Source organism: Scylla paramamosain, unplaced genomic scaffold (genome assembly GCF_035594125.1).
Source record: "Scylla paramamosain isolate STU-SP2022 unplaced genomic scaffold, ASM3559412v1 Contig30, whole genome shotgun sequence".
NCBI classification, from domain to species: Eukaryota; Metazoa; Arthropoda; class Malacostraca; order Decapoda; family Portunidae; genus Scylla; species Scylla paramamosain.
Genome location: NW_026973695.1, coordinates 244583 through 255000, shown reverse-complemented (window position 1 = coordinate 255000; position 10418 = coordinate 244583). Strand labels below are relative to the sequence as shown.

Genomic DNA, 10418 nt, shown 5'->3' with positions numbered 1-10418 from the left:
AAAAGGGAGAGGGAGGAAGAGGGAGAGGGGAGGGAGAGGAAGGGAGAGAGGGAGGGAGGGAAGAAACGTGGAAGCAAAGAAGGATGGAGAGAGAGAGAGAGAGAGAGAGAGAGAGAGAGAGAGAGAGAGAGAGAGAGAGAGAGAGAGAGAGAGAGAGAGAGAGAGAGAGAGAGAGAGAGAGAGAGAGAGAGGTAACGGGGGGGGTTGGTGGACTCCATTACTTAAGAATGAGTCAATCCACACTAATGGTGAAACAGCGTGATTCTCTCTCTCTCTCTCTCTCTCTCTCTCTCTCTCTCTCTCTCTCTCTCTCTCTCTCTCTCTCTCTCTCTCTTACCAGCAAACCAGTATTTTCATCCTATTATTATTATTATTATTATTATTATTATTATTATTATTGTTATTATTATCATTATTAATATTATCAGTATAATTCCCTTTCTGTACCGTGCAGTTTCCGTGGCGGCCGTGGAGCAGCGCGGGGCGTGTCGTGGACGAACACAACAGAACACTTGCGTGGAAACAAAGTGGCGTGTGTATTTGCGTGCTTCCCCCTACGTCTGTGTGTGCGCCCATGTGTGTGTTTCCATGTGCGTGTGTGCGCGGCATGGAGGTAACAAATCTGGCTTGAAAATGTGGACGTGTGTGTGTGTGTGTGTGTGTGTGTGTGTGTGTGTGTGTGTGTGTGTGTGTGTGCGGGTTTGCGTGGGTGTGGGTGTGGGTGTGCGTGGGCGTGCGTGCATGTGTGTGGCTGTCACGTGCATGGAAGGCTTTGAAAGGAACGAGGAATATTGGTCAGTGACAAACAAAATAACACAGCATTGTGGAATTGAAAATAACAAGACAAAGAAACAAGAAAAAAAAAAAACGGAATTTCACAACCAACAACAACAACAACAACAACAAATAACAATACTGTGAAACTGAAAATAAGGAGGTAAGGAAACAAGGAAAAGAAAAAGCAGATTTTAAGAACAACAACATCATTAGCTACAAAAATACAACAGAACATGGTGGAATAAAAAAAAAATACATGGTGGAATAAAAAAAAAACATGGTGGAATAAAAAAAAACATTGTGGAATAAAAAAAAGACAAGAAAAAATATATAGAAGCAGAATTTAAGCACCATACAAAAAAAAAAAAAAATTCGTGAAACATCTTTGAATACAAAATAAAAAAAAAAGTGTTGAGTGTTAAAAAAAGAAAAAAAGACAAAAGTGTGCATATGGTTGAAGCAAATGAGAGTCTTACGAGAAACAAAAGGCAATCGTTTCCGGAAAATATGAGTATGATTGAGAATGATTTGAATTCAATTTTACTATAAAAAAAAAGAAAAAGAAAAAATCGTCATGGAAATTAAATACAGTGAAGACACGATGACATAATTATAAGATGGACAAACTTTCAAGTAATCGAGGAAAAACAAAGAAGTAACAGAAGGAATGGAAATAATAATAGTAATAATAATAATAATAATAATAATGCAATAATAATAATAATAATAATAATAATGCAGAGAACTAAAACACTGGGAAGAAAGAAGAGGGAAGAAGAATAAGAGCAAGAACACAAGGGAAAAAAAGGGAAGGAAAAAAATAACGGAAGAAATAAGAAAAGTAATAATAGAATAAATAAGAAAAGTAGGAAAACGCTCAAAGAAAGGAAATAAATGAGCAAACAAACAAACAAACAAACAAACAAACAAACAAACATACTAAAATACACAGATATAGAAAAATAAGAAATGAAATAATTTACCATAAAATACAAAAGTAAAAAACAAAAAAAAACAAGAGAAAAGTAAAAGAAAAAATAAGAAAAACAAAGCGACAAGCAAGAAAGAAAAGATTACGAGAGAGAGAGAGAGAGAGAGAGAGAGAGAGAGAGAGAGAGAGAGAGAGAGAGAGAGAGAGAGAGAGAGAGAGAGAGAGAGAGAGAGAGAGAGAGAGAGAGCCCTGACACCACCACCACGATGTACGAGGGACCTGCAGCCTGTACTTACCAGAGAACCCGCTGGACCTGAAGAGGGGCCTGCTGGGGTACAACCTGCAAAACAAGACACAGGGCGAGTACTGCAGGAGGAGGAGGAGAAGGAGGAGGAGGAAGAGGAGGAGGAAGAGGAGGAGAAAAGGACAGGTTGTAGGTGTGTGTGTGTGTGTGTGTGTGTGTGTGTACGCGCGCACTAGATGAAAAGAGAACGGCATACATAGATTCATAAACTAAAAGGGAAGCTAACGATAAAATAGTGTATTTTAACTAACTACTCGTTCTTTAAACACTCATTCACCCTACAGGAAAATCTAACCTTTTGTCCTTATGTAACAGAAACGAGATTAAGTGAAAATGAGGCATTAGTAATGGTGGAGATGCAGAGGAGAGGAAAGGAGAGGAGAGCAGTGAGAGAGGAAGGTAGACGGAAGGAAAGGAGAGGATAAGTAGAGAAGGGAAGATACTTAGGAGAAACTGGAGAGAGAGAGGAGAGAGAGAGAGAGGGTATACGATGGAGAGAGAGGAGGAGGATGCAAAGCAGGGAAGGAAGGAAGGAAGGAAGAGAGGGAAGGAAGGAAGATATGATTTAGAAATAAGGGAAAGATGAGGAAAAAAAAAAACATGGTTGAAAGATGGAATCAAATGGAAAAGCAAGGGGGGAAAAATAGAAAAAAAGAGAGGTAAAAGAAAACAAAAGAAGAATAAAGAAATAAAAGAGGAAAAAATACGTAAAGAGAGATGGAGTATTGAAGGAGATGGAAAAGAAAAGAAGGAAAGAATCAAGAAAGGAAAAGAGATAAATATAAATGAAGAAATGAAGAAAAGGAAGAAGAGAAAGATGAAAACAAAGGGAGAGAATGGGAAATGGGAAAGACAAAAAGACGAGATGCAAAGAGTGACAGGAAATGAAAGGGAAAGGAGAGTTTGCAAAGAAAGTGAGTGAGGGAGAGGGGAAAAGAGACACGAGGGAATCAAGGAAGGAAGAATTAGAGGAAGACCTGAAGTGAATGAGTGAACACCAGACACAAGTAACAATAACAATAACAATAACAATAAGTAAGAACAAGTAACAATAACAATAATATTTCACGTCACCAAAGAAAAATATTGGTGTTATTTGTCACATACTGCTAAAATAACTACTACTGCTGCTCCTCCCCCTCTTCCTCCTACTGCTACTACTATTACTACTACTACTACGTAATACCACCACCATCACCACCACTTACTTCTCCATCCCTCCTCATCACCACTGCTACCACTACCACCACCACCAACACTAGCTTCCCTCTCCTCTTCCGACCACCACCACCACCACCACTACCTTCACCCCTCCCACCCCCACCACCACCACCACCACCACTAGCACTAACACCCCCTCCCCTTCCCCCGCTGGCCTGGCGCTGGGGGGCGGGTCCACCATGATGGCCTCGCCTCTCAATATCAAGAGTGAGGAGGTGATAAGCCCAGACTAGTCAGCGTGTACCTACAGGTGAGAGAGAGAGAGAGAGAGAGAGAGAGAGAGAGAGAGAGAGAGAGAGAGAGAGAGAGAGAGAGAGAGAGAGAGAGAGAGAGAGAGAGAAAGAATTTCTATTTGTAATAAATTTGGTATTCATAAAAAAAATAAAAAGTTCTCTCTCTCTCTCTCTCTCTCTCTCTCTCTCTCTCTCTCTCTCTCTCTCTCTCTCTCTCTCTCTCTCTCTCTCTCTCTCATCACTCACCTGCTCGAATCAATTAGCAGCACCTCCCTTAACCTCCCCTCCCCTCCCCTATGCAGGTTACCGGGGCTGGCCAGCTGCGCGGCGGGGGGCATGGACCCCCTCAAGGCCATGGGCCATAACAGGGAAGCTTACATGTGTGTGTGTGTGTGTGTGTGTGTGTGTGTGTGTGTGTGTGTGTGTGTGTGTGTGTGTGTAAACGAAGCAGGGATACATACTTTGGTTGAAAATGACACTTTCTCATGATGATGATGATGATCATGATGGTAACAGCAGTAATAGAAGTAGTAGCAATAATAATAATAATAATAATAATAATAATAATAATAATAATAATAATAATAATAATAATGATACTACTACTGCAACTAATAATAATAACAATACTAACAGCAACGATAATAATAAAACAACAACAACAACAACAACAACAACTTACTACTACTACTACTACTACTACTACTAATAATAATAATAATAATAATAATAGTAGAAGTAGTTGTAGTAGTAGTAGTGTTGCTTTTTTGGTTTCATGGTTGAGAGAGAGAGAGAGAGAGAGAGAGAGAGAGAGAGAGAGAGAGAGAGAGAGAGAGAGAGAGAGAGAGAGAGAGAGAGAAGGAAGGGAAGGAGGAGGAGGAGGAGGAGGAAAAGGGGAGGGAGGGAGAAAACTTGAATTACATCGCTTCGGGAGGGAGAGAGAGAGAGAGAGAGAGAGAGAGAGAGAGAGAGAGAGAGAGAGAGAGAGAGAGAGGATACTATCAATCTTTCTCTCTCCTAGGTTAGAGGAGGGGGAAGATTCACTGATTTACACCCTCGGAACATATTTTCGCGATCATGCTCCTGACTTTTCCTCCCTCCTCCTCCTTCCTCCTTTCCTCCTCCTCCTCCTCCTCCTCCTCCTCCACCCTTCGTATCCTTCCTCTCCCTCAATAGATCTTCCCTCTTTCCCGCTCTCTTGCTCTTTTCTCGCGTGAAGGTGTTCGCGAAAGTTAAGCGCGTCTAAATTAAGCGTGTTGGTGTGGCGACCCTCTCTCTCCCTCCCCCGCTCTCACTCTTCTCTTATCTTCCTCTCCCCCCCTTCAATATGTTAGCGTCTATAGATCACACCATGTTCCAGTCCTTGCTTCCTGGTTCTCTCTCTCTCTCTCTCTCTCTCTCTCTCTCTCTCTCTCTCTCTCTCTCTCTCTCTCTCTCTCTCTCCTTTTTCCCGTCCTGTTTAATTTTTCCCTCTTTTCTCCTCTTTCAAGCATTTTCCTTTCCTTTTTTTACGTTGTCCTATCTCTCTCTCTCTCTCTCTCTCTCTCTCTCTCTCTCTCTCTCTCTCTCTCTCTCTCTCTCTCTCTCTTTTCTGTCCCCTTTCTAATCTTTTCCTTTGTCATCTCCCTTCATTTACCTATTTTTCTTCCTTTTCTTCTTTTCTTCCTTTTCTTTCGTCCATCAAGTTTCCTTTCTTCGTTTCTATTCCGATTTTCATTATCTTCCCCCTTGTAATTATTTTCCTTTTCTTTCTCTTTTCATTCATCATGCTTCCTTTCCATCATTTTCCGATTCTACCCTTTCCCCCACTCCGCCCACCCCCCTCTCTCTCTCTTTTGTCCCGCGAGTTAAGGGACATACTTCGGGATTTGATAGTTTAAGTAATTCTAAGTCGAAAATACTTTATAGGCATATGCTGTGTTTTGCTTATTTTTGCCAGAAATTAACATGTTGTTGTGTTGCAGGGGGTGGGGGGGTAGGCTCCTCCTCCTCCCTTCCCGCCTTGGCGCGCTAAGTCCTCGTGGTGCCGCGCTGCAGTTTTTTATTTATTTATTTATTTGTTTTTTTTGTGTACAATCTCTGCAGTCAAAGCCATACAGGAGACAGAAAATGACAACGCTAAAATTTTGTATGTGTCAGTGAAGAAAATGTATAGGTAACACAGCAATATAGTGGTTAAGTCTATTTCTTTTAATCATACATGGCAACACACAGCAACTTCCATCCCGCCAACTGTTTACACTTTGACATGTAAGTGACAGGGCGCCCCATCAGGTGGCTGCCAAAGTGCAACTCTTCGCTACGGTGAAGGTGCCTTTCACATTCAGTAACAGTGAGTATTCGGACATGATATTCATTCTGTGGTGGGAATGCCCGGGCTGGTGCAGGAGGATAAAGACGCAGGCATCCAGACAGAGGACACTCAGATGGCAGTGTTCTACAGGATGTGTCTGCTTCTTGGTGAGGAAGGACGTTTCTTCAGTACTTCTGCAGCAGCTGAACGTACTGGAGCAGCTCAACACAATACCACTTTAAAAGAACATCAGATAATTTAAATAATCTTTACAGGAGTGGCAGGAACGCTGGGCAGCCGTCATGAACCTGTTGAGTTGCCACGTATGTTTAAAGTGTAGCACTTAACCACTACATTGCTGTATTACATGTACATTTTCTTCACTGACTCATACAAAAAATTAATTTATCATTTGGTGTTTCCTGTAAGGCTTTGACTGCACAGATTGTACACAAAAATGATCACTTGATGCTACGCGGCACCACTCGTTACGTAGCGAGCCAGGGGGGGAAGGAAGAAGGCGGAGGCCCCGGTTCCCGCCACGCACAACTTACACGTCAATTTCTTGCAAAATAAAGCAAAACACACCATTTGTGTATAAAATATTTTCGACTTGGAATTACTTGAACTATCAGATCCCGAAGTATGTAACTCGAGGGACACCCTGTATATATTCCCGTGCATGTGTAATCCTTTGTAATACAACTTTTCTGCTCAATAGATCTGTATACTTGATGCATTTACTACTACTACTACTACTACTATTACTACTACTACTACTACTACTACTACTACTACTACTACTACTATTATTACAACAACAACAACAACAACAAGAACAACAACAACAACAACAACAACAACTACTACTACTACTACTACTACTACTACTACTACTACTACTACCGCTACTACTGTTGGTTCAGCAGTTACCATTATGATTAGTATGAGTCATCTCCACTACGCCTAAAGTAACAATTACTGCAGAAAGAACGAAACAGTATTAATAGCAACAACAGATTGAAAAATGAACAGTTTTTCTCGTGATCAAAGAGAATTCCTGCTTCATAACGTCAACAGCTGGTCAGGTTAGCAAGACAATACTACTTATCTTCCACCAACTCTTTACACTCATTATTTGATTAATAGTCAGAAATATGCTTGTTACAACCTTCATCTGGTGTTCCTTCAGTGCATCCACAATACTTCTCTTTAGTCTTCGTGTAGTTATCACATTAATAGCACACATCCTTTACGTAGCCTCACATTGAAGGTATTATTATATCTGTTATCTGATATGTACTTCTCGTTACACCCATCGCCCTCATTGCTTCATTCAGTATTCACTGCCTCTGTAATCCTTTTCATCCTTTCCCTCCACCATCTCGTCAAGTTATCCTATTCATTACATATTTCTCGTAGTAACCTAAGAAGCAAGTTACTATTGTATCTATTATCTGAAATATACTTCTTGTTACAGCCATCACCCTCATCGGTTCATTCAGTATTCAGTACATCTATCATCCTTTTCGTTCTTTCTCTCCAACATCTCGTCAAGTTATCCTGTTTATTACATATTTCTCGTAGCACCCTAAGAAGCAAGTTACTGTTACATCTATCATCTAAAATGTTCTTCTTGCCTCACCCACCACCCTTGTATTGCATCACCATAAGATTCAATACACTGAAACACCGAGCAACTCACCTGAGAGCTCCAATAAACCTGAGCACAGAGAGACAGGCACCGTGGCAAAGATTCCAACCTGAAAGCCGAGCACGGGAAACCACCACATTACTGAACAAGTCATCAGGAACACACCTCCGGACTTCTGTGTGTCATTGCCAGTTTAGTAGTTTAACAATTTACTGAGAAAGTTTGATGCACTTAAGTTATGATGATACAAGTTTAAAGCGGGGTAAATCAAGATAGCCTATCTTAACCTATACTTAAATATATAGTAATACATTAAAGTACATCGTAGGAGGAGAAGAGGCGATGAAAATATTGATGGATGGAAAGTGGAGGTGATGAAAGCAGTGGGAAAAATAGACACATAAATAGATGAAAATACAAAAGATAGGAGACAAGAAGAGAAAGTGATCGAAATACTAAAAGGACATAGGAAATAGAAAGCGAAAATAAAATAAAGATACTGAAAGAAAGTAGAAGATAGAAAGTGGAAGTGATGGAAATACAGGAAAATAGGAGACAGAACCCAGGCATTATCATTACAGTAAATCCATCTTTGTCACCTCATACGACATAACAAATCTGGCAGAAATTAAACCCATACAATCTTTTAGGCAACAAAAATTACATGTAAGAAGAACACTAAGAACTGAGACTGAACAGCGCAGTAGCGGAGAGAGAGAGAGAGAGAGAGAGAGAGAGAGAGAGAGAGAGAGAGAGAGAGAGAGAGAGAGAGGTAGAGGGGGTAGTTCTGTCCCTCAGTGGGGGTCGTGTCCTAACATATCGCTATAGTATTATATCGCCCATAGAATCGCCGCCTCTCCCCTATTTCCTCCTCCCTTCTTCTCAGTGTTCATCCTTTTCCCTTCCTTTTCCCTATTTCCTTCTTTCTCTTTCCTTCATCCGTGATTCCTTTCCTCCTTCTCTTTTACTAATATCCTTACTCCTTCCCTCTCCTCCTCTTCCTCCTCCTCTTCTTCTTCCTTCTCCTTTTCCTCTTCCTCCTCATCATCATTCTTACACCTCAACATTCGTCATAAACACCTTTTCTCTTCTTCTTCTTCCTCCTCCTCCTCCTCCTCCTCCTCCCTTTACCCAGAGGTTAAGATAATGCTCTGCTAACTGCCTAACTCCCTCAGCCAATCAGCGGCCGTCAATTATCCTGTTAGGAAGGAGCCAATGGCGGGGTGGCAGTGATTAGGTGGTTAATTGATGTAATGGGGAGGAGGAGGAGGTGTTGGTAATGGTGGAAATGGTGATGGTGGAGGTGGAAGACAGATAAGGAGAAGAATAAGAGAGGTGGAGAGAAAGATAGAGAAAACGAGGAGGAGGAAGAGGAGGAGGAGGTAATGGCGCTGATGGGTCATTAGAGGAGGCAGCAATTAATGGCAGGTTATAATGGCGCGCTTTCATTAATATCTGGTGCACCGCCTTGTGTTCCTTAATCGGGTGGTAATGGTGGGGATGGTGGTGGTGGTGGAGATAATGGACTGGGAGGGAGGAACAGTGGTGGTGGTGGTGGTGATAAGCATGGTCGGTGGTGGTGGTGGTGGTGTGGATATCTGTGAAGAAGGAATGGTGTTGTGGTTATAGTAATGGTGGTGGTGATGGGTTTTCCCTGCTGGTGTCAATGGTGGTGTGTTGTAGCCGTGCTCTCTCTCTCTCTCTCTCTCTCTCTCTCTCTCTCTCTCTGTGTGTGTCACTTACTTATTTCAGCAGACGAGCAACAATGGAGGCAGGCAAAACCCACGATACTTCCACACACAAATCAACAACGCAGAATCCCGTGAGTGGATCTCCTCTAACTGCTTCCCCTTCGTTCCTCTCACCCTCCCTGTATTCCTCCGCTGACCGTCCCTTCACTCCTCCCCTCCCTTGGACACGTCACGCCTGCCTGTCACGCAAAGTTGGGTAATCTCTGTGTAATCATGAACATTTCAGTGGAGGTCTAAATCTTTTATTTGTTTGGTAAGTGTGGGTGAAATATTTACAACTGATGTCACTCGTTTATTCACTAAAATATAACACGGAACTAGAAAACTGGTGGAGGGAGGGAGTGCTGGTGGAGGGAGGGTAGAGGAAGGGGAGTGGAGGGTGCAGAGAGTGTCAGGAAGAGCGAGGGTGTAGCAGGGAAAGTACTGGTCTGTGCTGCGTGTGGGAAGTGATTTTAGTGGCGGCGTGAAGGCGAGGACACGAGTGAGGTGCTGGCAGGCTGACTGAGGTGAGTGTGGTGAGGTGAGTGAGGTGAGGTGAAGTAACCGTGCACTTCCAGCCAGTCAAGTAGTGGCGGCCGGTAGGAACAGCTCCAGTTGAAGTTTTCCTACTGAATTATTGTCATCTTTCTCTTGTCTCCTCCTCTGTGTTGTTCTCCTTCTATTTCTTGGTCTTTCATCGTCACGTTCACTCATTTTCATTTCTATAAATAAACAAAATAACTAACTTACTATCTATATTTTAAAACTATCTCCATCTTGCTCCCTCTCTCCCTCCCTCCCTCCCTCCCCGCTCAGCTGTTCAGTGACGACGTCTGCTCACACCGAGTCGCGCAAAGCACGCTAACCACCTCAATCACTCGTTAACTCTTTCCTTTTCATTATTTCACCCGATCTTTCAACTTGCTTCTTCAATGTTTCAGTGTTTCAGTGCTTCAGACGTCTGCATAAATCACTGTTACATGTATTGCTGTATCTCGGATGTATCTTGAAGGGGGTGACAGGAGTGAGAGGGAGGAGGGGGCAGGAAGAGGGAAAGGTGAAGGAGGAGGCGTGTTGTCTCGGTCAGAAATATTGGTCCCTTAGCGCCAAGATCCGGGGAGTGGAAATGTCTTCCTTTCCCTCTCCTTTAAAAAGTTAATTTGGTGGTGATGGGAAGGAAGGCTTCTGCTTGCAGGTCACGGCGCGCGGCTTCCATCCACATCACTGCATTATTGTTGTTGTTGTTGTTGTTGGCGGCCAGTGTGAGGCGTGTAG

The 10418-nt window shown here is 42.5% G+C and overlaps 1 long non-coding RNA gene across 2 annotated transcripts in view; it reads right to left on the bottom strand.

Annotated features, from left to right (window-relative positions):
* LOC135097722 (uncharacterized) overlaps positions 1-9274 on the bottom strand; it is an 18855-nt gene extending 9581 nt beyond the window's left edge. For both annotated transcript variants that reach the window (XR_010266061.1, XR_010266062.1), the window contains exons 1-3: positions 9157-9274; positions 7465-7522; positions 2005-2048 (exon numbers count right to left, since the gene is read on the bottom strand). This is a non-coding gene — a long non-coding RNA (uncharacterized LOC135097722). The remainder of the gene's footprint in view (positions 1-2004; positions 2049-7464; positions 7523-9156) is intronic.
* Between the last annotated feature and the right edge of the window lie 1144 nt (positions 9275-10418).